The 26,648-nt window shown below is 54.6% G+C and overlaps 1 protein-coding gene across 4 annotated transcripts in view; it reads left to right on the top strand.

Moving 5' to 3' along the window:
- The first annotated feature begins 8,635 nt into the window (after positions 1–8,635).
- Positions 8,636–26,648, top strand: part of CD82 (CD82 molecule) — a 49,726-nt gene continuing 31,713 nt past the window's right edge. Inside the window, exons 1-2 of one of the 4 annotated variants that reach the window (XM_053203270.1) lie at positions 8,665–8,793; positions 24,906–25,155. The gene's annotated coding sequence lies outside the window, so the exon portion shown is untranslated. Of the gene's footprint in view, positions 8,794–24,905; positions 25,156–26,648 lie in introns of all 4 variants that reach the window. The other 3 variants (XM_027072840.2, XM_053203271.1, XM_027072843.2) reach the window with 3 other exon arrangements.

Here is a 26,648-nt window from a genome sequence, read left to right as displayed (position 1 = left end):
CTTTATTACCAGACTCTTCTGTCAGTAGATTCGATTTTCTAGGTCTCTTGGCTCACCTTCTCTCTTCACAGGCATCGCCTCTTTCAGAGAAAACATTTATACCTACCAATGCGGGGACGACGATCATGGTGGCTCATGGCCCTTTGGACTGTGTAGACACTGGATGTGGTTCTCCAGGAAGAACCACAGAGATGCAATTGTGGTTCACACTGGTCTCACTGGATGCGCCCGCAGTAGAGACGCCCTGATGGCACTTTCCTGCAGACTCCTTAGAGCTGGCTGCTTGCCGGGGTAAACATTTGTTCAAGTAGTGTGTGTGTGTGTGTGTGTGTGTGTGTGTGTCCCTCCCTCTCTTCAGAAAAACATCTCATTCTGACATCTACAAAACAGCTGAGAGCCGGGCTGCCAGAGGAAGGGGGTGGCGGGCCCGAAGCCCCTCCCCACTGGACCACCACAGTGAACTCCAGGCACATCCTCAAAGACTACAAGGTGAATGTCACCATTAAGCTTGCTTTGAAAAGCACTGAACCAAATTCTTTCTATATTTCTATCATGGCAGCGGCTGCCAGAAAACCTAGTCGTCAGGTTCGGGCTCACCTGTAGGAGCTGATGTGGAATTCTGCCGTGTGACTTACTTTAACCAGTGGAATTGAGCAGAAGGGATTGGATGGGATGTCCGAGCAGGAGTTACAGGAGCCGTCATGGGGCTTGGCCACTGCCAAGAGCGTATCCCAGATAGGGGCCGATTTTTCCTCCTGAACCTATGAATGACAAAGACACAAGGAGCAGGGGCCACCTGACCCACAGCAATCTTCAGCCGTCATTAACATACATGAGAAACAAACCTTTGTTGTTATAAGTCAGTGCGGCTTTCAGGGTTCTTCGTTACTGTAGCATAACCTCACAAAAGCTGACTAATACAGGACGAAGGCGGGGAGGGCCCTGGAGAAGCAGTTCGGTTAAGATGACCCCTGAAGTCCCTTGCAGGCCCTCATTCTAGATGCCCTGGGTCATTCTCGGTACATGGGACATGGGTCCTGAAAAAGAAGGCACTGGAGGGAGGCAATAGAACCCATTTATTAAGTTTTGGAGGCAGGCGGTCTCTGGCTTGTTCCCAGCGTTGCCATTGACCAGCTGCGAGCTCTTTTTCCAATTATTTAAACTCACCGAGCCTTAGCTTCCTCCTCTACAGAATGGAGGTGGGGATGTTCCCAGCCCAGAGGGGCAGGGTGAGGGTGAGATGAGCTAGTTCCGGTGCCCGGACCTCAGTCTACCTTCCGTCAGCAAGAGCTGTGGTGGACGCCTGTTACTTTCATAGCTGCCCTGTGTCTTTTGAATAGGCTTTCTGTATGTGAAAAAACTCCCCCCTGCCAAGCTCCACCTCCCAAAGTGGGCATCAGAACTCTCACCCCCAGCCTCCGTGCGTCCAGAGGCTCCCTTGCAGGGCTGGGCTTCAGAGGGAACAGGCTCTCAGGAGGGGCTTCTGCGCTTTGCTCTTGTGATGAGGGTAGCGACCTCCCGGGTGGGGGGGGGGGGGCGGTCTCCCAGGAGGGGCCGTGAAGTTGGCTTCCTAGGGCAGGGAGGCATCGGGCAGAACGTGGTGACAGGGCCAGTGGTCTTTTTTGGCCAGGTCTGCGGTGGAGTTTGAGCCTGACGCTCCACTCAACAACTTAGGGGGCTTTGCAAGTGCCTTTTACTAAAGTTTTCTACGGAAACAACTAGATTCCTAGCACGTCTTGTGCTTACAGGGCCTGCTGTCGTTAATGGGATTCAGTCACCATTGTTAAATCAGAGTCACCAGGTCCTCGAGGCCTCCAGACACCAGGGGAACTGCAGGCCAGCGGGCATCGGCTCTTAAATCCTACACCCCAAGTTTCCCTTTGTGGGATGGCTGGGGAGTCAGCTGGAGCCTCTAAGAAGATCTAATTTCATGTTTCCCCAAGCCTGGCCCTCAGGCCAGGGCCCCACTCTGCTCTGGGGGAACGTGACCTAACAGAGGCCAGGAGCAGGTGGGGAGCCGGTAGGAACCCTTCCCCCGCCCCCTCCCTCCACCTTTTCTCTCTCCAGCGTTCTCCGGATTGGTTGCACTGAGCAGTGTGGACACCAGAGGGCAATACACGCTCATTGTGGAGGGAAGGGTGTGGCGAGCTTTTGTTTGTTTTTTTTTTCTCTCTCCATCTCTGTTGGTGACAGCAATGACTTGGAGACCACTAACATGTCCATCTTCCAGCGCTAAGGTAGCAAGTGCTGTGTGTGCACCTTACGGTCGAGGTAACAGACGCAGAGAGGTGGAGAGACGTGCCTCAGGTCGTGAAGTCAGCAGGGCGGGGACAGCAGCCTAGCCCATCTGTCACAGGGGCCTGTGCTAACCCTGCAGCTTTCACGGGGAGGGTGGTGGAGAGAAGGAGGAAAAAAGAATGTGGTGTTCTGGTCTTCCTCAAAGGTCTGCGTGGTGACGCTGCCCCTCAGAAAGCTCTCAGTATGAACACCAGTTAGTTCAACCAGTATCTGTCGAACCCTGGATTGCAAACCCAGCTTGTCTTCAGGGAGTGAGCAGGTGCAGCTCACAGAAATAAGGGAAACAGGCTGGGTGGACAACAGGGAGTGGTGGGGACTGCGGTCAGCTCGAGGGCGTGTATTATAACCGAAGGGGGCAGCCACGCTGGGGCCCCGCCAGTTGTTGCCCTGTGGGAAGGCGTTCTCAGGGGGTTTGGATGTTCCTTTCAACAGAAGCCAGGCATCTAGATGTTACATGAAATTTCCCAACTTGGAAATGCTGGTGACAAACTCAAAGCATTTTCAACTCATCCCTCTTAACCTCTTCTACCTCAGCCTGATCCAGAGAAGGATCTGGCACTGATTTTGTGCAGCTCTACCCATCGGCGGGTGTAAAATGGCAGGTCCCCGGCCACCTGGGTGGCTCAGTCCGTTGAGCATCCAGCTCCAGATTTCGGCTCAGGTCATGATCTCAGGGTTCGCGGGTTCGAGCCCTACATTGGGTTCCACGCTCACAGTAGAGCCTGCTTAGGATTCTCTCTCTCGTCCCCTCCCCTGCACTCTCTCTCTCTCTCTCTCTCTCTCTCTCTCTCTCTCTCTCAAAATAAATAAATAAGCTTTAAAAAGCTAAAAAAAGAAACAGCTCCCCTTCCTGTTCCCCTTTCTGCAGCACCGCCCTGTTCACCTTAGGGACTTTTAAGTATCTGCAGATACTCACAAAGCGTTGCCCAGAGGACTTGTCTCATTGGTTTGCTCCCACAACTCCTACGTGTGAGCATGGAAGCCGTGGTAGATGGACTCCAATGTGATGTACTGGCATTCAAGGAACAAATAACACGACTGCTTTATAATTATTTTCATTTTTGCATACATTGAAAGTTTTACACAATTTTTGCCTCCTATTTTTAAATTTTGTTTTTGTGCCTCGTTCAAACGATGCAGCTTGGCTAGCAAAATAGTACATATGTCTCGACGATAAATAAATAGAGTAACATATGTTGGGGTGTGGACCCATGACTGTTTGGGGTGTCCGGCCCCTGCCACAGGGTTGAGCTGCTGCCTGAAAGAGGAAAATAAACAGGTGTGCAGGGAACTGTGGATGGGGAGACGTCACTGAATCATTTCAAACAAACAAACAAACAAACAAGCTCTATAATATGCGAAGTGCTTCCCAAATGCTAGTCATCAAGTGAGTTAAACATATTCAAGGTCATTCTTTAAATGTCTGGCCCAGGGGCGCCTGGGTGGCTCAGTCGGTTAAGCGTCTGACTTCGGCTCAGGTCATGATCTCCCGGTCCGTGAGTTCAAGCCCCGTGTGGGGCTCTGTGCTGACAGCTCAGAGCCTGGAGCCTGTTTCAGATTCTGTGTTTCCCTGTCTCTCTGACCCTCCCCCGTTCATGCTCTGTCTCAAAAATAAATAAACATTAAAAAATAATAAATAAATAAATACATGTCTGGCCCTTGGTAATAGCTTACTTTTAAAGTGAAGGCTGTTAAAAAAAAAAAAATGAAGGTTGCTATTACTGCTGTCCCCTTGCTATCGGTGTTGTGACAGTACCACGCATCACCCCACTGGTTTATCTGTCAGCTTCTCCTGGGCCAAAAGTCATCAGGGCTGGGTGGCATTAACCCTCACACCCTGAGGTGTAGTAGGGGTCTAAAGGATTTTGGTCAAATGACTGAGACAGGAAGGAATCCATGGGTCAGTTTCTCAGGCAGGAAGCAGGGGCCCTGCAAGTCCCTGGGGCGTGGGATGTGGGGGGTGGTGGTGCTTGTTAACCCACTGTGGGCTTTTAGGGATAAGACTGAGTGGCTCAGTGTTGGGTGCTCAGAATCTGGATTACCTGGGCCTACCGTTTCTGCAACAGAAAACTGGGTTGGCTACAAACCGGTATTTCTCTTCCTTCCATCACTGACTAGTTGTATGAGCTTGGGCAAATTACTTACCTTCTCAGGGCCTCCATTTGCACATCTTGGAAATGGGCATCACAATAGATAGTATGTAGCTCATAGGGGTCATTATGAAGCAGATCAAATGAGTAGTATTGAAACGTACAGCTTCAAAGAAACAGTATAGGTGGTGAGGAGAGAGGTCTTAACTCTATTCTGAGGACTCTCTGAAGAAGGAAAATCCTAAATAACCCAAGGGCACCAGACTCCTTGTCCACCGGACTTCCTATTCTCATTCTTGTGCACAGATTGCACGGAGGGCTGTGCAAGGAACATCATATACCTTTTCCTTTTAAATCGGCTAAGTCAGACACTCAGTTCCCACCAGAGGAAATTTTTCTCCACTTGTTCTGAGGACCCACTTGGTGCAGGTTGCATTTTCCAAAGATGGCTGTGACGGTATCTTCCGTTCTGCAATCTCTTCTAGAACTTTGCCACCCCCTCATCGACAGAGGGAGGCTATGTCTCTCATTCCCTTGAACCATGGTGTCTTTGTGCACTGATAGAATACAAAGGAAGTGATGCTACATGACTTCCGAGGCTAGGTCATAAAATGCCACGTGCTTCTACCTTGTTCTCTGTTTGCTCTTGAAACCCAGCTGTCTTGCAGTGAGGAAGCCCCAGCAGCCTGCAGAGGGGCCTCATGGAGAGGAACTGAGGCCTTGGTCCACAGCTCCAGCTGAGTTTCCAGCTAGCACCTAGCACCAACTGGCTAGCCATGTGAGTGCGCCATCTTGTTAAGGGTCCTCCACTTCCAACTGAACCAGCTGATAGTGCACAGAACAGAGACAAGCCTTCCCCCCAGTGAACCCACCCCGAATCGCAGATTTTGGGGCTAAATAAATGACCACGAGGACCTTCGGGCCTCCTCCTCTGAAGCTCCTGTGCCAACTCTGGGGTGGGGGAATCTTCTGAGAGGCTGGGAACCCCATAGACATACCCTTTGAAGGTCTTGCCAAGCCACCATCTACCTCCACGTTGACCATTTGATACCTCCTCTTGTCTTTCTAGAGTAGTTCTTCCTGCCCCTGTTCCCACCTCCCAAACTCGTGGCTTCACCTCTGGAATGGACCGAAGAATTTCACAAAAGAAGGAAGTCGTCTCTCCCTAGAGGCTGCCTTTGCAAGATGCCCAGGGTAAATCATGACAAAGTCTGACTCCTGCCAGAAGAGAGGAAACAGGGGAAGAACCAAGCCAATTTGATATTTTAGTAAATAATTCAGACACACCTCTCCTTAATGACTATTCCTTACTCTTCTAATATGTACCAGGCAGCGTGCTAAGTGCTACGGAGGCAAGGACAAACAGCAGGGCCACTCACAGACCCAGGCAACAGGGCCACCCGTGTCTACTCAAAACCTATACCCCGCAGCCTTTCAAAATCATGCTTCAGGTATCTAAAAACCCTAGAAATCTCTGCCTAAATGGTCCAACACTTCCCAAGGCCCATCCTTCTGAGGGTACAACTTGCCCCCATGTGTACTCCTGGAGGGGCGACTAAGTGGTGGCTGTAGGCAAGACGTGGGGGCAGAATTTGGGCATGTGGGCTGAGGTGTTTACATCTCTGGGTCCTAGGCTACTTGTATGCACAGGACAGACATGGGGCCGGGAAGAGAATCCGAGTGGATGGGCTGAGGGTTGAGGGGTCAGGACTAAACCCGCCCCACGCTGCCATGTTCCTGCAGAGAGTTCTAAGGAGTCCAAGAATTCTAAACTTGAACGTGGCCTTCTTGGTCAGTATGAAGAATAGTTCTCAAGGTAGGAGAATAAACATATTTTATTTTATAGTCTGTTACATGTTTAGATGTAAGCTAGGTGGGTCTCGATTTTTAGCATTAACATGTTGATATTTTTAGCATTTAACAAAACATTTACATTAGCATTTAATTCAAGCATTTTTTAGCATTTAGGGCACTTAACAGGACAAATAGGCTCTGAGTTCCTATAGGAAGGCCCTCATCTATGGGGCTGCAGAGGGGGGTAGGGGGTATGGCAGAGATTCGAAAATCTGCCTGCCTCCATGTTGCCACAGCTGCCCCCGTCTCTAATCTGGAGTGACAGACCCAAAGGGGTAGCAGATGGGCCTCCGGTGATTGAACGTCTGTCTGGAGGCGAGGGAGGGGCTGATGTGATCCCAGCTGTTTTGCCAACTGCCAATCACCATCACAAACACCCCCAGCTTGAGGGGAGAGGACGGGGAACAGGGTGGAAGAGGAGGGTGTTTTACGCCCATTTTCAAGGGTTGGCCAGGAGCCCAGTCCAAGACAGAAAAGCACAGTGGTTCTGAAGATGTGAGCCCTGGACCAGCTGTGTCGACATCATCTGGGAACCTGTTAAGCTGTTGGCCCCTCGCAGGAATGATGGTGTCCCTTTGTGGCAAAGACAACAAAGTGGGACCCTGTTGGCCTTAAAGATTCTTTCGCCCCAATCCCTTGACTTGGTGTGGAGATTCTATAAAGGAGACTTTTTACTGGAAAGAGAACATTTACTGAGCATGCACGGTGTCCAAGAGTGGGCAAACATTTCGTGAACGCCAGCACGTTTAATCCCCAGCAGCCACCCTCAAGACTGGTATTATTATCATTATTCCCCTTGTACACGTTTCTCCCAGAGTTCAGGACCTTACCTTGCCTTGGGTCGCAAGGCTCCCAGGACGCTACCAGGCCTTTGTGACTCTCAGAGCACCCTAATTTCTTCACCAGTGTGCCCAACAGTGATGCTCCAACTTGCTTGTGATTCAAAATCACCTGGAGGCCTTGTTAAAACAAACTGCTAGGCTCCTCTCCCAGAGTTTCTCATTCAGTAGGCCTGGGATGGGGCTCCCAAACACGCATGGCTAACAAATTCCCAGACACCACTGCTATTGCTGGAGGTCTAAGGACCAGGCTTTGGGAACCACCGTGCTGGGCTGGGATCCAGCTCCCCACCCTAACTCCACCCATGCAAAACCCGGCATAATCATACCTTCCCCATAATGGCGTCCTTGTGAGATGCCAATGAGATAATGGGAGTTAAAGAGCTTTGTCAGCTGCAAGGTGAATGGTCCCGGTCATAAGTAGGAAACCTGCCCGAGGCTGGCCCCTGGGGTCTGGGAGTGCAGAGGGCTGGGATGCAGGTCAGGGCACCACCGCCATCTGGAGATCTTTGCAGCCCTTCTTAATTCTGAGTCACTTCTTAAGGGAGAAAACCAGCTTCTGGGGCTCAGGCCAGCAGCCCCTCCTGCTACCCGCCTCATCAACCCACGCCTCCTCCCTCACCTCAGGCAGCCTGCTGAACACAGCCCCAACAGCTGGCTGGCCAAGGCCACTTCTCCAGGGGCCAGTCCAGGCAAGCTGGGGCAGTATCAGGCTTGTGATTCAGGGCTTGCAGCCGGATCCTGCTCACCTCCAGCGTGAGACTCGGAGGCCACGACTTCCTTTCTCTAAACCTCAGGTCGTCCGTCGGTAAAATGGAGCAACAAGCTACCATCGCAGAGGCTTGTGAGAATTTAAGGGCCAGTCCTTTTAACAGGGCTTGGCATAGAGCCCGGCCCCTGGCGAGAGTCCAGTCGGTAGTAGTTGTTAGTATTTTCAAAAAGTGCCTGGGCCCAGGTCGCCTGCTGATAAAGGCTCGGACTTGGAACGCAAACCGCTCCCACGCCGTCCCCGGTCGCACCCGGACGCACCCGCCCTGGAATGCCAGCTTGGGGGCCGAGGCCGGCCCGCCCCAGGTTGAGGTTGGCAGGGCAGAACAGGATTAGGGAGGCGCTGAGGCGGGGAAAGGCGAGCCTGGGGAGGGGGCGCCTCGCCCAAGGGGGCTGGGGTAGGCCGAGAGGAGATCGTGACCCAGGCGGGGTGGCGGTAGGGTCTGGGGGGGGGGCGGGGACAGCTGAGGAAGGCCGAGGAGGGGCGGGACGGTTAGGTAGCGCTGTGTTGGGCCTTCCCACCAGCCGGGCTCCCGCGCTCGCCTTTCAAGGTTGGGAGGCAGGCCTCCTCCGGGCGCAGAGGACAGGGTCGAGGAGGCGGGCCCGGGGGCGGAGCTACAGGGCTGAATTAGGGAGGCCATAACGGGGAGGGGCGGGGCAAGAGACGGGCCCACCCCCCGCAGGGCGGGGCTGGGCGGCAGCACCGGAGGCCTGGTGGGCGGAGCCGGATCTGGCCCGGGGCCGACTACATTCCCGCGGGGCCCGGGAGCAGGGCAGGGGGCGTGCCCGGGGCGTGTCCTCTAGGAGGGCGGGGCCTGGCCCCGCCGCAGCCATCCCCGACCGCCGCCGGGAGGGGGACCGAAGAGAGACTGAGTCCAGGGCTGCGCAGTCGGACGGCGAGGGGCTTGCGGCTTGCAGCGCCGAGCAGAAAGCAAAGCCAGCCGGTGAGAAGGGGCAGGGGGGAGGCCGGCCGGACAAACAATAGCAAAGTTAGTTTTCGTTCCCACTTCCAGAGCCCGCTCGGGCAGCTTTCTCGGAACAAGTGACAGATAGGGCTACGGAGGCAGCTGGTGGGTGAAAGGGAGCATAAAGTCTCCGAGTCCTGACCCCCCAGGACTCCAGCTCCGCCACGTACCCGCAGTGTGGCCCCGGGCCCGAGCCCCCAGCCGGGTCGGGACTTAACGGGTTCAGTAAACCGAGGAGGTTGAACCAGGTGCTCCTTGTTGCCCTTTCTCACAAAAACCCTGGAAGGTGCGGGCTGGCAGGTGAGAGCAGCCTGCAGTTCGGCGAAGGGTGTTCACAACGCTGCCCAACTGCAGTTTCTCTCCCTGCCGAGCAGCACGGAGCCAAGTGAACTCTCCTGGAGCGTTAAGCGAATTACTTTAAAGATCACACGAGTTCTTCGCATGGCCCTTGAGCCCACAAGCCCTGGGAAGCAGCCTAAATCAGGGAAATTTCAGTCTCCCCTTCCCCCCAGCGCTGAGATCCCAGTAAGCTTCAGACCAGAACCTCGGTGGGGCTTTTGTCACCCTCCTGGGGCATTTCCAGGTGAGCTGGCCTGGGAGGCCCTGGTTGGAAACCGGGGGACAAGTTCTTACCAGGGTGAGTGGGGAAAAGAAGGGAAAGCCCCACCAAACTGTGGGCCCAGAGTCAAGCCCCCGGCCCAGGGCTCTTGCTGCTGCATGCTCAAGGTTAGTTCTTGGATTTCTGTTCCTGGCGTAGTAGATCTGTGCCACGGCTGTGGTAGCTGGGCAGTCTAGTTCAGTGGTTAAGATCTTAGGCTCTGGGACCAAACTGGCTAGGATTCCATTCTCCTCCAAGCTTCAGTTTCCTCATCTGTAAAATGTGAGTAACGACAGTACCCAACAGCAGCAGCAAAGACTAAATAGAATAATGTATACACAGTGTTTAGCAAGGCACCAGGCACCCAGCGAGGCTTCACTGTATGACAGCTGCCCTGATGCAGATGGGCAGGTGATGATGGGCTGGCTTCCTGCCGAGGAACGAGCCTGGTTTTGGAGGGCCGGATCCCGGCTGCAGCCCCTCCTGACCTTGTGAGAGCCAGAAATTGCCACCTGCCATCCGCATCACTTTGTCCATTTCAGGTTTGGGGAGTGTGTCATCTGGACCAAAGAGTGGCTGAGTTTTCTGCAATAGTGCTTGAGGTTGGTGGTTGTCCAGTTCAATAAACCCCAAAATGTTTACTGAGCACCTACTATATGTTAGATGGAGCTAGGAGATACAGAGGTGACCTAGCCAGACCTGGGCTCTGCCCTCATTTTGAGTTGCTGACAATGAGGGCTTCCCCACCCCCACCATGCTCCTGCTGGGGAAGATAACTCACATCCAGGGCTTGGTGCCAGATGAGATTTCATGAGTCTATTGCTCTAGTGTTTGGAATCCAGCTGTTCCATTGCACACTTGGCTTGGGGTGAGAGTGAGGGTTAGTGTGTTACCTGTTGCTTTTTTTTTTTTTTAAGATTTTTTTGAAGTTTATTTTATTCATTTTGAGAGAGAGCAGGGGAGGGACAGAGAGGGAGAATCCCAAGCAGGCTCCGCACTGTTAGGCGGAGCCCAAAGCGGGGCTCAAACTCACAAACCTCGAGATCATGACCTGAGCTGAAATCAAAGAGTCAGATGCTTAACCGACTGAGCCACCCAGGCGTCCCATAAACTGTTTGATCAAGGCTGGGCACCGAAGGAGACTGGGGGTGCTGCATGTCGACTCCCTGAATGTCCTGGGGAGATGAGCCCTACACTTTGGAACCAGCTAGAAAGTAGTATGGGACGGAGGCTGATTGAAGGCTGCACTGCATGGAGGAGACAGTGTCTGTGTCTAGGGGAGGGGAGGGTGCTTAGAAGCAGCGAGACACTGGGCTCCCAAGTCCTGGTTGGGTTTAGATCGACTTGGGGCCACAGACTCCCCTGTCCAAGCATGTGAACGGCATAAGATTAGAGTGTGGTGTGGTGGGAGGAAGAGGGTCAGTAGGTGGAGCCCATGGGGGAGGAGAAGACGTTCATCTCAAACAGAACTTAGTAAGCAAATACTGGAAAGCCTTCCCCACTACCCCTCCAGCTCACATGACGAATGATGAAGGATGACACATTGCCCCCATCCTTAGTTGTTTACGGTCTGGGAAGGGACACCAGTGACTCTGATAAGAGATAAATGAAGAAAGTATTACTGGGAACTTTCATGGAGGAGGTCGAGTTTTGGGTGGGTCTTCAGGATTGGGAAGGTTTCAGCAGCGCCAGTGAAAGTTTTGGGCAGAGGAAAATACCTTGGCAAAGTCCAGGAGGTCAGTGGGTTGAGGGAATTTTTAAGAAATCGCTGCGCTGGGGCGCCTGGGTGGCGCAGTCGGTTGAGCGTCCGACTTCAGCCAGGTCACGATCTCGCGGTCCGGGAGTTCGAGCCCCGCGTCAGGCTCTGGGCTGATGGCTCGGAGCCTGGAGCCTGTTTCCGATTCTGTGTTTCCCTCTCTCTCGGCCCCTCCCCCGTTCATGCTCTGTCTCTCTCTGTCCCAAAAATAAACGTTGGAAAAAAAAATTAAAAAAAAAATCGCTGCGTTGATCAGTCTGGCTGAAGAATTGGAATCGTGCGGGGATGTGAAGGGGGGGTGGTAGGTTGGGTCAACTCACGGAAGGCCTTCAATGTCAAGGTGAAATGTTTAGATCTGGTTTGTAGAAGGTGAGAGCCACTGAAGGCTTTTGAGCCAGGGAGTGACATAATCAGAGGGGCTCTTTAGGAAAGGCAGCCTTGCTTGATGTGCTGGGGTGAGGGACCCCAGGAGTCAAGGGAGAAGGATCTGATGGCTGTGGTGATGGGGAAGGAGCTGGGCGTGAAAGAAGGGGCACCGTCAAAGGGGTGGGAGGGGAGCCAGGGTCACGTGGGAAGAGGAGAAAGGGTCCCTATGGATGCCCTCTTTTGCTTGGTTTCCCCGTCCAGCCTAGACCCTGGTGCACAGCAGGGGCTCAGAGGTGCTGGGGAGGGTGATAACATGCTACAGAGTGATAGGGAGGGAGCCGCCCAGGGAGGCCCTGTGCTTGCCCACGGGGGAGGCATCTGGGCCAAGTGGTAGGAGCTTGCACCCATCAGCGGCGGGTGTGAGAGCAAGGTCGATGGGAAGAAGTGCCCGTGGCTCTCTCCCTCCTAGCTGTAGTCCAGGAGGGCTGGGGTGAGAGGTTAGCCAGTGGGGACACATTTCCCGCGTGTGTGTGGGGGGGGGGGGCGCTGAATTTTGGTTGGCTCTTGTGAAGTTTCTGCAATATGGGGCAGTCCCCTCTCTCGAAGCTTCAGACAGACGTGTGAGCCACCGCCTGGAAGCTCCCCCACCTCCTCCTCACTCTTCCCCACCCTGGAGACCCAACCCCAGTCCACCTGAAGACCGCAGCCAAGCCCTGAGCATTCTTTTGGATTTGGAGCATCTGGGGCCAGCTGGCACCCCCGGGTTTTGCCTTGGCCTTGACCCCTGACTCCAAACCGTTATACCCACTTCCTCCACCGCATGGGAAGCTCCGAGGGGGCAGTTATGACTTAATCAAGAGCATCAAACAGTCAGGAGTTGGCTCCGTGAAAGGTGGGAGGGAGGGAGGGAAGAGCCTGAGCCCCTCCGTGGGACAGGATGGGGCCAGGGCTGGGGGGGGGGGGGGTTCTGTTTAATCTCAGCAGGAACTGCCCTGCCCACCAGCTTCCCCTCCTCTAAGACTGGATGTGAGGAGCCAGGAGGGAAGCCCAGAGGTAAACACGGCCTGCAGTGTGGTGTGCGTTGCTTTCCTCCCACCCTCGTCCCCCGATGCTGCCTGCGAGGTGGCCAACCACAGGCTCGGGGCCTATGTCACAGGCCCAGTTGCCGTCTGGGGGCTGGCGGGTTCCTGACTCACACCTGGGGTTCCCCCTACACTATGGTTTTCCTGTCAGCGCTGATTCACTCTGTGCTGACTTGGAGACACAGCTGAGGAGAGGGAAGAGGCCTGTATTCTGGTTCTTAGATTTCGTTCCAGCTCCTTTGGTTACCGGCTGCGTGACCTCTGATAAGTTCTTTCTCTCTCTGGGCTTCCTTCCCTTCTGTGCTGGTGACCCATCCTTTACTTGGCTTTTAGGAAGTTCTGTAGCCTGGGATCTGTGTTTGTAAAGTAGGGCACATGTGAGCACATGCACACGCGCCCCCCCCCCCCCTCCCCGCCCCCGTCTCCATATAGCGTGGACCTGGGAGACGGCTCTCACACATGCAAGAGTTGGGCCCACCTCCCTCCCTTGCTTCCCCCACCGGAAGCAACCTTCCTACCTTCTGTCTGTCTGCAGATTAGGGAGATAGTAGAACAGGGTGGCCAAAAGCTGGACTTTGGAGCTAGAGTCTTGGCTCTGCCCCTTGCTGGCTTTGTGACCCTTTCTGAGCCTCAGTTTCTGAATCTGTGAATTGGGTAATGGTAATGACCTCATAGCATGAAATGAGGCCAAAAGCATGCGCCTCCCCAGTGGCACTCTAAGCTTTCTGAGGGTAAACAGGTCCGAAGATGGGAGGCAGATTTTCTCCAAGCCCTTCCTTTCCCTACACCTCCCGCCCCCCACCACCCCGTGCTTGTCTACACTGAGTACTTTCCTCTTCGTGCTGTTTTGTGGCATCTGGAGTGTCTCTGTGAACCCTCCCAGGAAGGGACCGCCCTGTCCATCTCTGTATCCTTGACTCCTGGCACAAGGCCTGGCACACAGCAGGCTGTCAGGAAGTGATGGTTGAATGAATAAGTAAGTGATTCTCCTTGGGGTGGCCCAGCAGGACCCAGCTCGGTGCCAGATCCTTGGTGGCTGCCTGGCAAAGGTGGAGCCGGGAAGCAGGGTTTGGATGCCTGCACAGCCGCCCCCCTGCCCCCGCCCCTCTCAATCCTGGAGCCCGGGTCCAGGGAGGCGAGATCGGTTTGGCTGGCATGGGATGGCTTCCGTCAGGGCTTCAGCTTCCCTTGTGAGGCCTGGCCTTTCCCCTCCTGAGAGGGGAACAGCCCGACTTCCTCCAGCTCCAGTAGTGAAGGGGCCACTTTGGCCCTTGGTGAACCCTGACTCAGCCAGAAAAGGTGCCTTCAAGTCAGCAGTTATTGGGGTAAAATGCTGTTCCCCTGTGAGGGCACGGACTCGGGGCTGGGGGAGGAGAGGGGCCCTCTGGGAGGCCATCCGTGACAGCATCTTTGCAGGCCATGAGCTGTGCAACTCTGGGAGGCACCTCACTCTCCTCTGGCTTCTTTCCCCACTGGGGGGGGGGGGGGGGGGAGCTTCTGGCTCTTCTTTGGGTCCTGTGCCTGACTTTCCTTGCTGTGTTGAGGGGTGATCTGTTTCTGGACCTAGGCTTATAGAGCCAATGCAGGAACGTGGACAAAGTGTCAGAGTCTGGGTGTTAGGGAGTCTGGGTTCAGATCCTGGCTTCGCTGTGGAGTTGCAGAACAACTTTGTCCAGGGAGGTGATCTTCCGGGCAGGTTTCCTAATTCTTCAGGCAGTAAGTGCTCCAGAAGCCTGCCTGGGGTCGAGCTGGGCTTGGCGCGAGTTGGGAAGGAACCATAAGCAATGTCACAAACCAAAGTGCCTGAGCATGATTCCTGGCCCTGCCGCTTACTGGCTGGCCGTGACCTTGGGCAAGTGTTTAGCCCCTCTGTGCATCAGTTTAAGCATCTACAGTGGGGATCATGATAGTACTCACTTCATAGGGTTGTTGAGAATGATCTGAATTAATGTATGTGAAGCGCTTATGATGTGTGCCCGGCACATAGTAGGTGCTGTATATATATCAGCTCGTTTTGGTAGTGGTGCTATTATCAATAGGAAGCAGGATTTCAATCTTGGGGGGGGGGGGAGGCAGGAAAGCTTGGCGAATAGCCTGAGTCTGGAGATCAGGAGACCTGGGTTCTGATCCCAGCCCGTCCTCTACCTGCCACGTGACCCTGGGCGAGTTACAGCCCGTCATGGGGTTAACTGTTAACTATTACCCTGCATTTGCTGCATTTGGCTTTCGCGAGTGAGGCACATGCAGAGTCACGGTGGGCGCTTGTAGGGTTTTATTCAGAAAGAGGACTCTGGGTGCCCAGCCCATTCTCCTGCACCGGGACAGCCACTGTGGGTGGGCGAGTCCCGGATGCCATCAAGGAGGCACTGCAGACACAGAATGCTAGGGCTACACCCCCCCACCCCCCCCACCCCCGCCCCATCCCACGACTGTACTCAAGGCTGAAAAGTGGATGGAAAAGTACGTTTGAATACTCACATAACAATGGGATTATATAGATCAGGTTACAGACCTTTATTATTATTATTTTTTACTTTTCCCCATTTTCTGAATCGTCTGCAACGACTTCCATGTTTTTATGCTCCGGAAAGAAGGAACACACTTATACAATACAGCTATCAAAGAACCTGCTATACATAGTTAAACAAAAATGTATCAGTTGAACTTGGGGTCCAATTCAGGTCTTTGTTGTTAATAAATTATATATATATATGTCATTTTTCCCCCCCAAAGGGGGTGGGTTTGGTCTGAAGTAGAGTATCAATTTGTCAAGCCTCAGAAGACAGATGGAGTGTTTGTGGAGGGCCCCAGAGCCTGGGAGAGAAGAGTCTGCTATGCATGGGCGTGTCCTCCGACTTCCATCGCGGGCGATACGCTCTGAGTGATGCTTGTTTAGGAAACTTTTCAACAGCCGACACCAGAGGGCTTAATTTCCTCATGTGTAAACTAGGGATGAGAGTAGCAATAGCTAATGAGGGCAGGAGCTTAACACATGTTGAGGTTTTAGAGCGAACCCCGCTTCTCCTGAATTTGGAACCAAATGAAAACAGATGACAAAAATGGGAGCTCCACACGGAAGTGTCATTACTGAGAAGGCTGGCCGGAGAACGTGGCTTTCGATCTGGGGCCCAGAGGGCCTGCTAACCGTCTGCCCTCGAGCTGGCAGAGTTACCTGTCTGGTCACAGGCAACGCTGGACAGGGGCCAACCTCCCTGCGAGGAGCCGGTGGTAGTACAGAGAGCAACCCAGATGGGAGGCTTCATGCAGGCAGCCTGGCTTGGGGGAGGCGGGACCCCACAGAGAGCACGCCCAGCGTGTCTCCTAGATGAGCCAATCACATAAGCCGCTGTTGGGGTCCGGAAGTAAAGGAGGGGGCAGAGCCAGACCAGAGGTGTTCTCCCAGTAGAGGTCCCTCCACGGAGAAACAAGTGGAGAGGGGAATGTTCGTTCCCCTGATAAGCATAAGGCTCTTTGAATGATGCTGGGTATTCAGTAAGCGCTCACGAAGTGTTAATTTGTCGTTGCTTATAATAATGGTAACAATGAATAATTCTGCTACAGTTGGAAAATCATTTTCCCGCTGTTTTAGGAGAGACGGTTTATCAGAATGTTTTTGCGGTGGGACCTGATGAGATGTCCTGGTGTATAGAGAAAATAGAAACTCCGTGGGGGTGGGGGAGGATTGATTTGTCTGAGGTCCTTGCAGACGTGAGTGGGTGGCTAGTCCTTGGGTCACTGTGGTTTTGCAAAGACAACCCACCTCCCTGACCGCTCTTGAACACATAACGGAGGAGCAGTTGGGGCAGGGAGGGTGTGTCGTCTACTCGCGCTGGGCATTTAGAGGCTCTCGGAAAGATCCTCTGATCTCCTTTCTCTCTGCCTCACACCCGCTCCTGGCACGGTTGAGCAGCAGGCTCCTCGTTTGCCGGGAGACTGTGTAGCTGGTTTTGCAAGCCGTGCATCAAATCCCTTGGGGACGAGCTGCAAGCAGGGGGCTTAGGTACGGGGCCAGCTCTTCTTCCCACCATCTTCTCACCTTTGGGCAAGTGTCTCAACCGCTCAGCACCGTGGTTTCCTTATCTGTGAGCTGGGTAACAATAGTGGTGCGTCTACCACGGCTTGCCCTTGGGAGGATTAAATGAAGTAATGGATCTGGGTGACATGCTTAGCGGTGGGCCCAGTGCAGAATGCCCCCTCAGTAAAAGCCAGAGACTGATGAAGGTGGTTATGAATGAAGGCTGCTCCTGCCACTCCTGTTGAGAAATGACAGAGTCCTCCTCCCCGGAGACTGAGATCCCTGATCTGGAGCTTTCCAGGACTGTTTGGAGCTCTGAGGGCCAAGAGGGCCTCCGGCTTCCATGTGCTTAGCCCTCGATCGGACTGTCTGAGCCCAGCTTTGACTTGAGGGTTCCTGGCTTAGAGTGGAGGGCAAAGTTAGGGGCTTGTGCCTGCATTAATGGGATTGTGGTCTTGTGGGCATGCCTGTGGTTCATCGAGTCAATCTACCTGCCCGGTCTAGTGGACAGCATCCAGTCTTTGTTTGCATACCTCAAGGCTGGGAGAACCCACTAACTGTCATCTCTGCACAGATGTGACTTTTAAAACATAGGGTATGGAATTTGAACAAACCCAGCCTCCCTTAGATTCCACTCATGGTCCTGATCATGCTCATTGGGATGAATGTCCGCCTGGAATGTGGACACTCCCTAGGGGAGACCAAGTCCCCCTTGCAGCAGAGGTGGCCCCAGGCCAGTGGTTCTGGTGTAGGAAGGAGATATTTCTGTCAACTGTTCAAAAAACATCGTCTCCATCTGAACCAAATGGGCATACACACACACACACACACACACACACACACACACACACACAGGCTTTATAATTATTGAAGACACAATTTTTGTGGAAAAACTTGGAAGTTAGAGAAGAGATGCAAAGGAGGCAATAACAACTCGGAAAGCAGCACTGGGGGTAGTTTGGTGTCCACACACACACAATCGGGATTAAACCATAGGGACCACGTCCTGTGCCGCCACTTTAGGTTAGCAGAGTAGAGGGAGGATTTTTCCATGTTATTCAATATTCTTCCGCAGCCTGTTTCCCCGCTGCATAGCAACACACCCCGTGGATCTACCATGACCCAGTTGAGCATTCTCCTGCTGTTGCACATTTAGGCCATTTTGAACTTTTCATTAGCCTCCACATTGCTATAGTGGCCACTTTGTCCCTACGTATATCTTGCGCTCAAACCTAATGCTCTCTGCGGAGTGAATTCCTAGAAGTGGTTTCGAGTCAGGTGGGTTTTAAACTCATGGTCTGAGGACCATAAGCCCTTTCCCCAATACCCACCAGAATGTAACCCCCCCCCCCAAACACTTAGCTCCAGCACTACCGGAGAGAGAGGGCACTGTGTCTGTGGGTGCTAGGGAGCAAGTGCATGGAAGGAAGGAGGCTGGTTCTGTGTGTGTGTGTGTGTGTGTGTGTAAGAGACAGAAAGAGAAAGACAGATATGGGGGAGCTTTTCCTCTTCAACCGTAGTCTGACTTTTGACCCTCTTCCTGTCTCCTTTCCAGGAGCCTGTGGTGTCATTAACTAATTATGAGATCTCTTTACTATTTAATGACCTTTCTCCATGGTGACTCCTTCCTTCCCAACAGCCTTCCGGGAGCCAGGGAATGGGAAGAGGAACCTGTGGGAGGACACTCGTCTGGAGTAGGAGTTGGGTCAGGGAGGGGTCCAGTGGTTCTCAAACTCTGACATGTGGCAGAATCTCCTGGAAGGTTTGGTAAAGCACAGATCATACCCACAAGGCTTTCTGATTCCATTGGTCTGAGTTGCAGCCCGGGAATGTTGCATTGCTAATATGTTGCTAGGAGATGCTGGTCTGGGAATTAGAATTTGAGAATCCATGGAGTAGGGGAGGCTGTGTGGTGAGTCTCAGCTCCTGGTCCTGCCGACAGTAGGAACCTTGTCCTGTTTAGTAAAGGCTTGTGTGAGGCCTGAACTCACATTCTGCCTGCCTCCACCCCAGTCACCTTTTCCAGCATGTGCTATTTATATATTTATGTGCAGGAGGATAAGATGTTTATCGCCATCCCCATTTCACAGAAAGGAAAACAGGCTCTGACAGGCAACCTAATATGTCCAAGGGTGCCCTGAAAGTCAGCAGGGGCACCAATACAGGAACCCTGTCCTTGTCACCTCTCCCTGCTCCCCTACAACACCCCTCCCCACCCCCTACAGTGTATCACACACTCTGGGCTTCTCTCCTGCCGGTCTGGGGCAGAGCAAGAGGTACCTTCCCTGAACACTGTGCCTGCCCCAGGGGACCCCAGGTGAGGGGGCTTGGAGGGCAGGTTTCTCCACACTGTCTCTGAGCCAGGGTCTTGCTGTACTTTTTATCCGCACCCCCCCCCCCCCCCCCGCCGCAAACCCCTACCCACTAGCCATTCAGTAACATGATCTTCTTCTAAGATCTAGTGTTCCCAACCAGTTTATATTCCCAGTTATTGTTCTGGACATTTTTCTGGGAAGCCACAGAAACGTGTGCCCGACCACCCCCTGGCAGGCACAGCAGAGGACGAGGAGAGAACCCTCCTCTGTCGAGCATCTAATATGTACCGGGCCTGCCCTGGACACTGTGCAGCCATGTATCAGTCATCCCCCTGCCAGCCCCCATTGTACAGATGGGGGAATGGAGGGTCGTAGCAACTTGGCCAGAGTCACAGCTGAAAGGCACAGAGCTGGGCTTTCGATCCCGAACTCCAAGGCTGGGCCCCCTCGTCCAGAGTAGTGGTGGGTCCTGGACCAGTACAGCTGGGGGACAGCCTATGCCCTACCCACGACTCCTGCAAAGAGGGTCGGCCCAAGGGGCACAGCTGCCCTGGAATTCGGTGTCTCGCCCTGGGAGGGCCCTGGCCTCGCCATCGGGAGACCCAGTTCAAATGGCGCTTTGTTACCGTCTGGCTGTGTGACCCTGGGGAAGTCGCTCCCCTCCTCAGGGGGTTCTCATTTCTGCTAATGATACCTTATGCTTTATAGCTTTTAGCAGTGGACATTTTCTCACGTACTTACTCCTGCAGACCTCCCAACATCCTGTAAAGTGTGCAGGGAGGGTATTATTTCTGAGCCCATTTTATAGATAATGACAGGCTGCGAGTGAGATGCCCGGGGATCCTACAAGCGACGGAGCGCTGGGGCAGGACTTAAAGCTGTGTTGCCTTGCTCCCCATCCTGAGCCTGGTCTGTCACCCTGAGCTGTCTCCTTAGTAAGGAGAGAGGACTCTGGCCTCCTCTCTATTCTCTGCCTCAGCATTGGGCATCCCAGGGCTCTTCCCTGGGCTGGTGGCTCTTGGGTACAAGGGGCTCTAGGAAAGGACTGGACTGGGATCCTCGCTCTGGGCCAGGAGCCTGCGGAGGGAAGATGGAGTGGTTCGGGCCGTCCCTGTTACCGTCCCCTGCCTGGCCATTTGGGGCCCCTGCTGATGGAGGGAGGTGGGGTCCGGCCCGGCTGTCCCTCCTACCTCAGCTCCTGGCTTCCCCTGGGGATTGTGCCTGCCCTCCTGTACTTCTGCACAGTACAGAATTTTCCAGGCTCCCAGACAATGGTGTCTGGGCCCTGCAGTTCTGCCCGGATGCCCTCACCTCCTCCCCTGTCCCCCGACTCAAGTCTTCCTCATCCTTCTAGGCCCCGCTCCAGCCACCTACCTCTCTGGGGCCAGCCATGTGCTCTGGCCAAGCCAACTCGGCTGTCTTGGGTTCTGCCCAGTGGGTGAGCTAATTAACCGGGTTAGTTAACTCTTCCCTGAGGCCATGAGACCAGGGGCTGTGGCTGCTGTAGGTCCGAGCCCCTGAAGGGTCTACCAGGCTGGCAGGGCTCAGGGTGCTGGGTCTGGGTGGGCCGGGCATGGCCGACCCCCTCAGGGTCAGCCTCACACTTGTGGCTCTCACACTTGGTGACCTTGAGCAAGTTCCCTATCTTCTCTGACCTCTGGCTCCCTTCTCTTAAAAATAAAGCTACTTTTCTCACTGACACTTGTGAAGCTTGCAGGAGATAAAGCGTGCAAAGTACCTACCACCACTGACGTCTGTTGGGGTTGAGGTGCTCAGGAAATGCCTCTGCTTCCCTACCCCTCCCCTCCCCTGCAGTCAGCTCGGGCTTCATTCTGCCTCCACCCACCTAACACGTTTGAGCCCGTATCTGGTTGGGCCTTGATCTAAGGCCTGTGCTGTATCTGCTCTAGCTAGGGGGTGTTCTAGGCTGATAACCGAGGAAGGATTGGGCAGAGGGACAGAATCAGCTGCACATATAAATGTGGTTTTTTTTTAAAAAAAAAAGGTTGTTTTTTTTTTTAACGTTTATTTTTGAGAGACAGAGCACGAGCAGGGCAGGGGCAGAGAGAGGGAGACACAGAATCCGAAGCAGGCTCCAGGCCCTGAGCTGTGAGCACAGGGCCTGACGCGGGGCTCGAACTCACCAACTGCGAGAACATGAGCTGAGCCCAAGCTGGATGTTTAACCGACTGAGCCACCCAGGTGCCCCCAAACATAAATGTGTTTAATCAAGATCTGCCGGTTCTAAGTTGTGACCCTGGACATAATCCCTCCTAGAGCCTGTTTCCTAATCTTCAGAAAAGGGTTACTCCTACCTTCTACGTTCTCAGGATCACCCTGGAGCCTTCCCGGTAGGGTAGGGGTGGGAATCCAGGTGACCCAAAGCCCTGAGGGCTGCCTCTCATGAGCCCAGCATGGCTCATTTACCTGTCTGTTTTCCTGGTGTAGCATGAACGGTCCCCTTCCCCTCTGGACACCCGGAGGCTCACCAGGCCGTTGAATTCTTGGCTCCTGGCCTGGTGTGCTGGGTTGCCCGGGGGCAGTAGCCTGTCTAGGGGAGCGGGCCAGAGGCCCCACCTGACTGTCTGAGACCGAGGTGGTGCCCACCCCCCCCCCCCCCCACCAGCAGGTCCCTATGCTCACAATTCTTGGAATGCCAAGCCTGGCCCTGGGGCCCACTGGGGACACAGATCCCCTTCTATACTGCTACACAGCTTTCCTTTCCATGCCTGTCTGTCTGCACATGGGACCTTCTCACCGTGATAGTAATCACACGCTTCCCTTTATTGTGCGAGAGCATTTTTATTCCTCAACCCCCCCACCTCCCTGTAAGGCAGGAATGATCTGTTATTATCCTAGAGAAGGAAGGGGGCTTGCCCAGGCCCGCTGCTGGGACTCACGACCTCTCCACCCAGCCCCGTTCCCCCATCCACGGTGTTCGCAGTCTTGGCTACATTTTGCCTTGCAGAGACATGCCCACCGGGAATGGGGGACCCGGTTGAGAGGAGGTGGAGGTCTCCAGGGTGAAGGGTCCTAGATGCCTGCCCCAGGAGATCCGGGAGCCAGCATAGGGCCTACCCCACCGCACAGATAGGGAAACTAAGGTTTAGGGAAGAGCTGTGATTGGAAGAGGGTAGCCCAGGTTGGGCTCTGTTCCTTTCTTCTTCCCCTTCCCCAGGGCCCTGAGGGCTCAAGTTGGGGAACTCCGTGGGGCTGTTTGGGACCTGGGTGCTCATTTTGGCTTAGCCACTGCAGGCTGAGGTCATGTCCTCTGCCTGCTTCAGCAATCTTCAGGGTCTGTGAGTGCCTCTAGTATCCCCTCTGGTGATACAGACCCAGACTTCTCAGAAGGGGAATCTCAGAGGGGGCAGTTTCCGGCCATGGCTCTGCCTGGTGCTCCCAGAATCTGGGGGAGGCCAAGGCTGAGGAGAATGTTCTGGGGAGGGGATGGGCCATTGTTAATGGCCGGTGGGGGAAGGACAGTGCGGGTAAGAACTGGAGGGCGCCAGTCTCAGGGAGGCCACAGGGGAGGCGGGCTGTTGGCTAGAGGAGATGGTGGGGAGTGGGTAGGGGGAGGCCGAGCTGGGGTGGGATTCTGCTTGGGTAAGCAGGGCCTTCATTCCTGGCTGGATTTTGCCTTAGGCTTCCCTGGGGACTTCCTGTGCAGACCAGAGAGGGCTGGAGTCCTGGATGCACAGAAGGCTCCCTTCACCTAGGATCTGTGTCCCTCCCTCTCTCCCTGTCATTCTCTGTCTCTCTTTCCTTACCTCTCCCCTGTCCCGCCCAGCAACACCCCCCCCCCCCACCAGTCTACCTCTGCCAACCCACCAAGTACCTCTGAAGCCAGAAGGTCTCTGGAGGTACCGAGACCCAAAGCCACCCTGGCTGGCTCTGCCCAGGCGTAGGGCTCTCTGTCCCTGGGAATAGAGCCATAACAGGCTGTGCCCCGGCTGTCGGGTGTCTGGGCTGCCTAAATGGCCACCACCCTGCCCGGGAACCTGGGGCTTGGGTTCCACCCACCACATGGGAGGTACAGCCCTTCATCCCAGGCTTGGAGGTCCCGGATGCCTACAGCTGACTGTGGAAACGGATTTCCCCAGGCCGCTCCTTGCTGGAGCTGGGACCTGCTATGGGGAAGGTGGCTAGGCTGGAGCCGGGGGCCTGTACGCTGGTGAGGTTGCCCTGGACATTCCGGACGTCAGAGGCTCTAAGGAGGAAGGATGCGCGAGAAGGAGGCTTGAGAGCTGGTCTTGGACACAGGGAGAGACAGGGGCCAGGGCGAAGCTCAGAGGAAGCCACGGGGGGAAATAGGGACAGATACACAGGGGAAGAGGCAGGGGAGGGAAAGGACTGAAGGAAAAGGCAGAGAGCCCCGCTCTTCCCTTCTCTCCTGGCCTGAGCCACTTTAGTTGGGTCCCAGCCAGGAAGACCCCCATCCCCCCAGAGCTCTTGGGGTTCGAGACCTGCTCCTGCGCTCCACCCTTGGCCCCATCTTTTCTGTGTCTCCCCGCAAGGACCCATGAGAGAGACAGTCCCCGTACCCGTGTGCGCAGCACTTTTCCTGGACTGCGTCTCATTCACCCCGCCCCCGTGTCTGTCCCTGGCTCTTCCCATCAAATATCCCTGGAGCCAGAATGCCTCTCAGGCCTAGAGGCGCTGAGAACTGTAGCCTTGGGAGGTGGGAGGTATTAGTCCATTTTACAGATGAGGGAACTGAGGCTCAGAAAAGTTTAGTGGCAGTTAGGAGTAGACAGAGCTAGGGTTTGACCCCATGGCTGTCTGATGCCCACCCTAACTCCTCATGCCGAGATAATTAGGGCTGCCAGACAGCCCCTGAAAGAGTCTGTGCAGGAGAATGTTCTGGGAAGGCTGCCTGGAGGAGGTAGCATCTCTGCTGCCTTTTTTCTTTCTTCCTGAACCCAGTGCCTAGGGACAGGATGCTGTGACCAAAGAGCCTGCCTGATGCCATGTGGGGTCCCTTCCTTCTCCCTAATTGCCTCCCTAGGGCACACTTAGCACCCAGCCTCAGAGTCTTAGGAACCCCAGCCCTGACGCAGAGGTTAACCCTTTGCTAACCGCCTGCCTCCAGGCTCTGTGATGGGTGTGCGAGCTGGTCCCTGGCTCTCGAGTGTGGTTCCAGAATGTCTTCAGTTGGTTGGGAGGCCAGACTGTAAAACCCAGTGAACTTGGGTTAGGCCTCGGTGAAGCTATTTTAGTTGGCTATCGTTTGTAACTTTGTTTCTGCAGGCAGTGTAGATGACAGCAAAGGGTCGGACTGGTGGGGTTCAACTCCCAGCTTTACGGTCTGTGTCACCTTGGGCAAGTCCCTTTCCCACCCCGAGCCTCAGTTTCTCCCTCCATAAAATGGAGGTAAAAGCAGAAGCCACCTCGTCGGGTCATCGCCAGGGTGAACTGAGCCATGTGGAGCGCTTGGCATGATTGCTGGTGACAGGTAACTGCAAAAATGTTAGCTTTGGTTAGTATTGGCTGGGTGCCGCTTTAAGATGATGTTGGTGTGTGATTGCTCCCATTCACATCCGCTAAACGGGGCACTCCCTGAGGGCAGGGGGGTCTCCTCCTTCCTCCCCGTGTCCGGCTCAGGGCCTGCCTGGAGTCGGAGATTCAATGACCTGCAGTGGGCTCGGTGCAGGACGCAAACTCTGAGCGGAGACGGCCACGTGGGAGCCCCCGGGAGGGCCGCCCCTCGGGCCACAAAGTGGGCAGGACCCTGGACTCCAGGGTTGGGGGGTCTGGAACACAAAGCTCATGTGACAAGGGCAAGGGCCACCACCTTCCTGGGCCCCCGCTGATAACCCAGGATGACGAAGCCACACTTTCCGCCTCACCGAGCGGCATGGGGTTGATTGGCTGAAGTTAGCGAAGCACCGCTCCCTTGGAGATGCTTCCATAAACGCTCATGCCATCCATCGGTCTTCCCTCTGCCCGATGTCTGTTTCAGGTTCGCGGGGACAGGAACCTTCCTGGGGCAGTTTGCGGGAAGCCGTGTGTGTCCTACGTCTCAAGGGACAGTCTTCGTGCACACCCTCCTCCTGCCGTGTGAGGAGGGGAGGGGAGTCATTTCGCCTGACTCTTCCCACAGCCCCCCGTCTCTGTGTGCTTGCATCCGAGCGTTTGGCAAGCTGATCCCACCATTTCCCCGGCCAAGGCTTGATAGCCCCATTTTACAGATGAGGACACTGAGGCTCAAGGTGGGTAGGCAACTTGCCAAAAGTCACACAGCTCTGTGAAGTGGGATTGGAATTTAGGTCTCTCTCAATTCAAAGGCCATACTATGACCTGGTTCATTGTTCTGTCCTCTGCCACGGGGATGGGGAGGGGTCCTCGGAAGGCGGCTAAATTCTGAGGGCCCATCCGGGTCTTCCTGTTAGGGGCCCTCGAATCTGAGGCTCCTGGATAGCCTCTCAGAGAGTTCTAAATATTCCTCCAAGTTAGGGCTTCCCAGCCGATGTGGTGAATGTCCCCAATGTGTTGAGATGGTTGGTTATCTTCTCAGCCCATGGGGACAGAGCCCTGGGCTGGTCAACTCAGACCAGGAGCATTCCTCTCTATCCACCCCAGGGACCAAACAGATACTTCTCTATGTGTATTGTTATGTGAAACAGGTTGGGAAGGAGATGGCTCTAACCAATCCCCTCCCTTCCCCCACCATACATACTGAGCACACACATTCCCCAGAAGGGTGGGGATTCATAGTCCTCTCTGGGCCTCAGTCTCTTCATCTGAGAAATGGGGACAAAGTAGGTGATGTCAAAGGCATCCTTCTGGCACTGCGAGTCAAAATATATAAGCCCTAGGACCAGCATTGGGAGGGGGCAGGGTCTGCATGGGGCCCAAGTAGCCTGCTAAGAAGGCCAAAAACAGTCCAGAAAGGGAGCCATGGAGAGGGAGAGGTCAGAGGCTATGGTTCAGCCTCAGTTTGAGCCTTTGGCTGCACGGTGCCAGGTGGGGAGGCTGGAAGGCTCAAGGTGTCTGCGCTTCGCTTCTTGGTGTCGTACCATCTGTAAAGTGGCCTCGTCCTCCTCATGCTAATGGCCTGCCGGTCTCATTGCTTGGGTTTCAGAGCAGAGCCCTGTAGGAAGGGCCACATCTGTCAGCCTCATCAGCCACGCTGAAAGAACGCTCTGGCCAGGATTGGTGGGGCTGATCTTTTCCTTCCTGACAGGAAGCCAAGAAGCAGCCTTGGAGCCGTGGTGGGATGAGGGGCAGGCAGGCAGGGGTGCGGAAGGGTGGGCTGAGCTGGCTCCACCATCTACTTCATTCACTTTGGCAGCAGGTGAGGAGGAGGGAGCTTAGCCACTTACTTGTGTGGCCTTGGGCGGGTCACTGAATGCCTGAGACTCAGTTTCCTTATCTATTAAATGGGTATGACAGTATCTCTGTGGGGTTCGTTACAGAGATTAAATAAGAGACAGTGGGAATGGTATGATACAAACTATAAGGTGCTGTTACTCCTGTGCCACAGTCCGGCCGGGCGTGGTGGCTGCCTGAGTTCCTGGGGTGCCCCTGGCCTTCTTCCCCCAAATGCCAGGAGTCAGTCCCAGCTCCAGGTGTTAAGGTCCTTAGGAGAGGACCCATCACCTGGGCTCATGGGATGGTGCGGCAGAAGCGAGTTCCGTATCTGTAAGACAAACAGGAGGGCCTGGGGCTCTAAGATCCTGTGATTCCTGGGAGGGTCTGATCT

The sequence above is a fragment of the Acinonyx jubatus genome, chromosome D1 (assembly GCF_027475565.1).
Source record: "Acinonyx jubatus isolate Ajub_Pintada_27869175 chromosome D1, VMU_Ajub_asm_v1.0, whole genome shotgun sequence".
NCBI classification, from domain to species: Eukaryota; Metazoa; Chordata; class Mammalia; order Carnivora; family Felidae; genus Acinonyx; species Acinonyx jubatus.
This window is presented reverse-complemented; position numbering and strand designations above follow the sequence as displayed.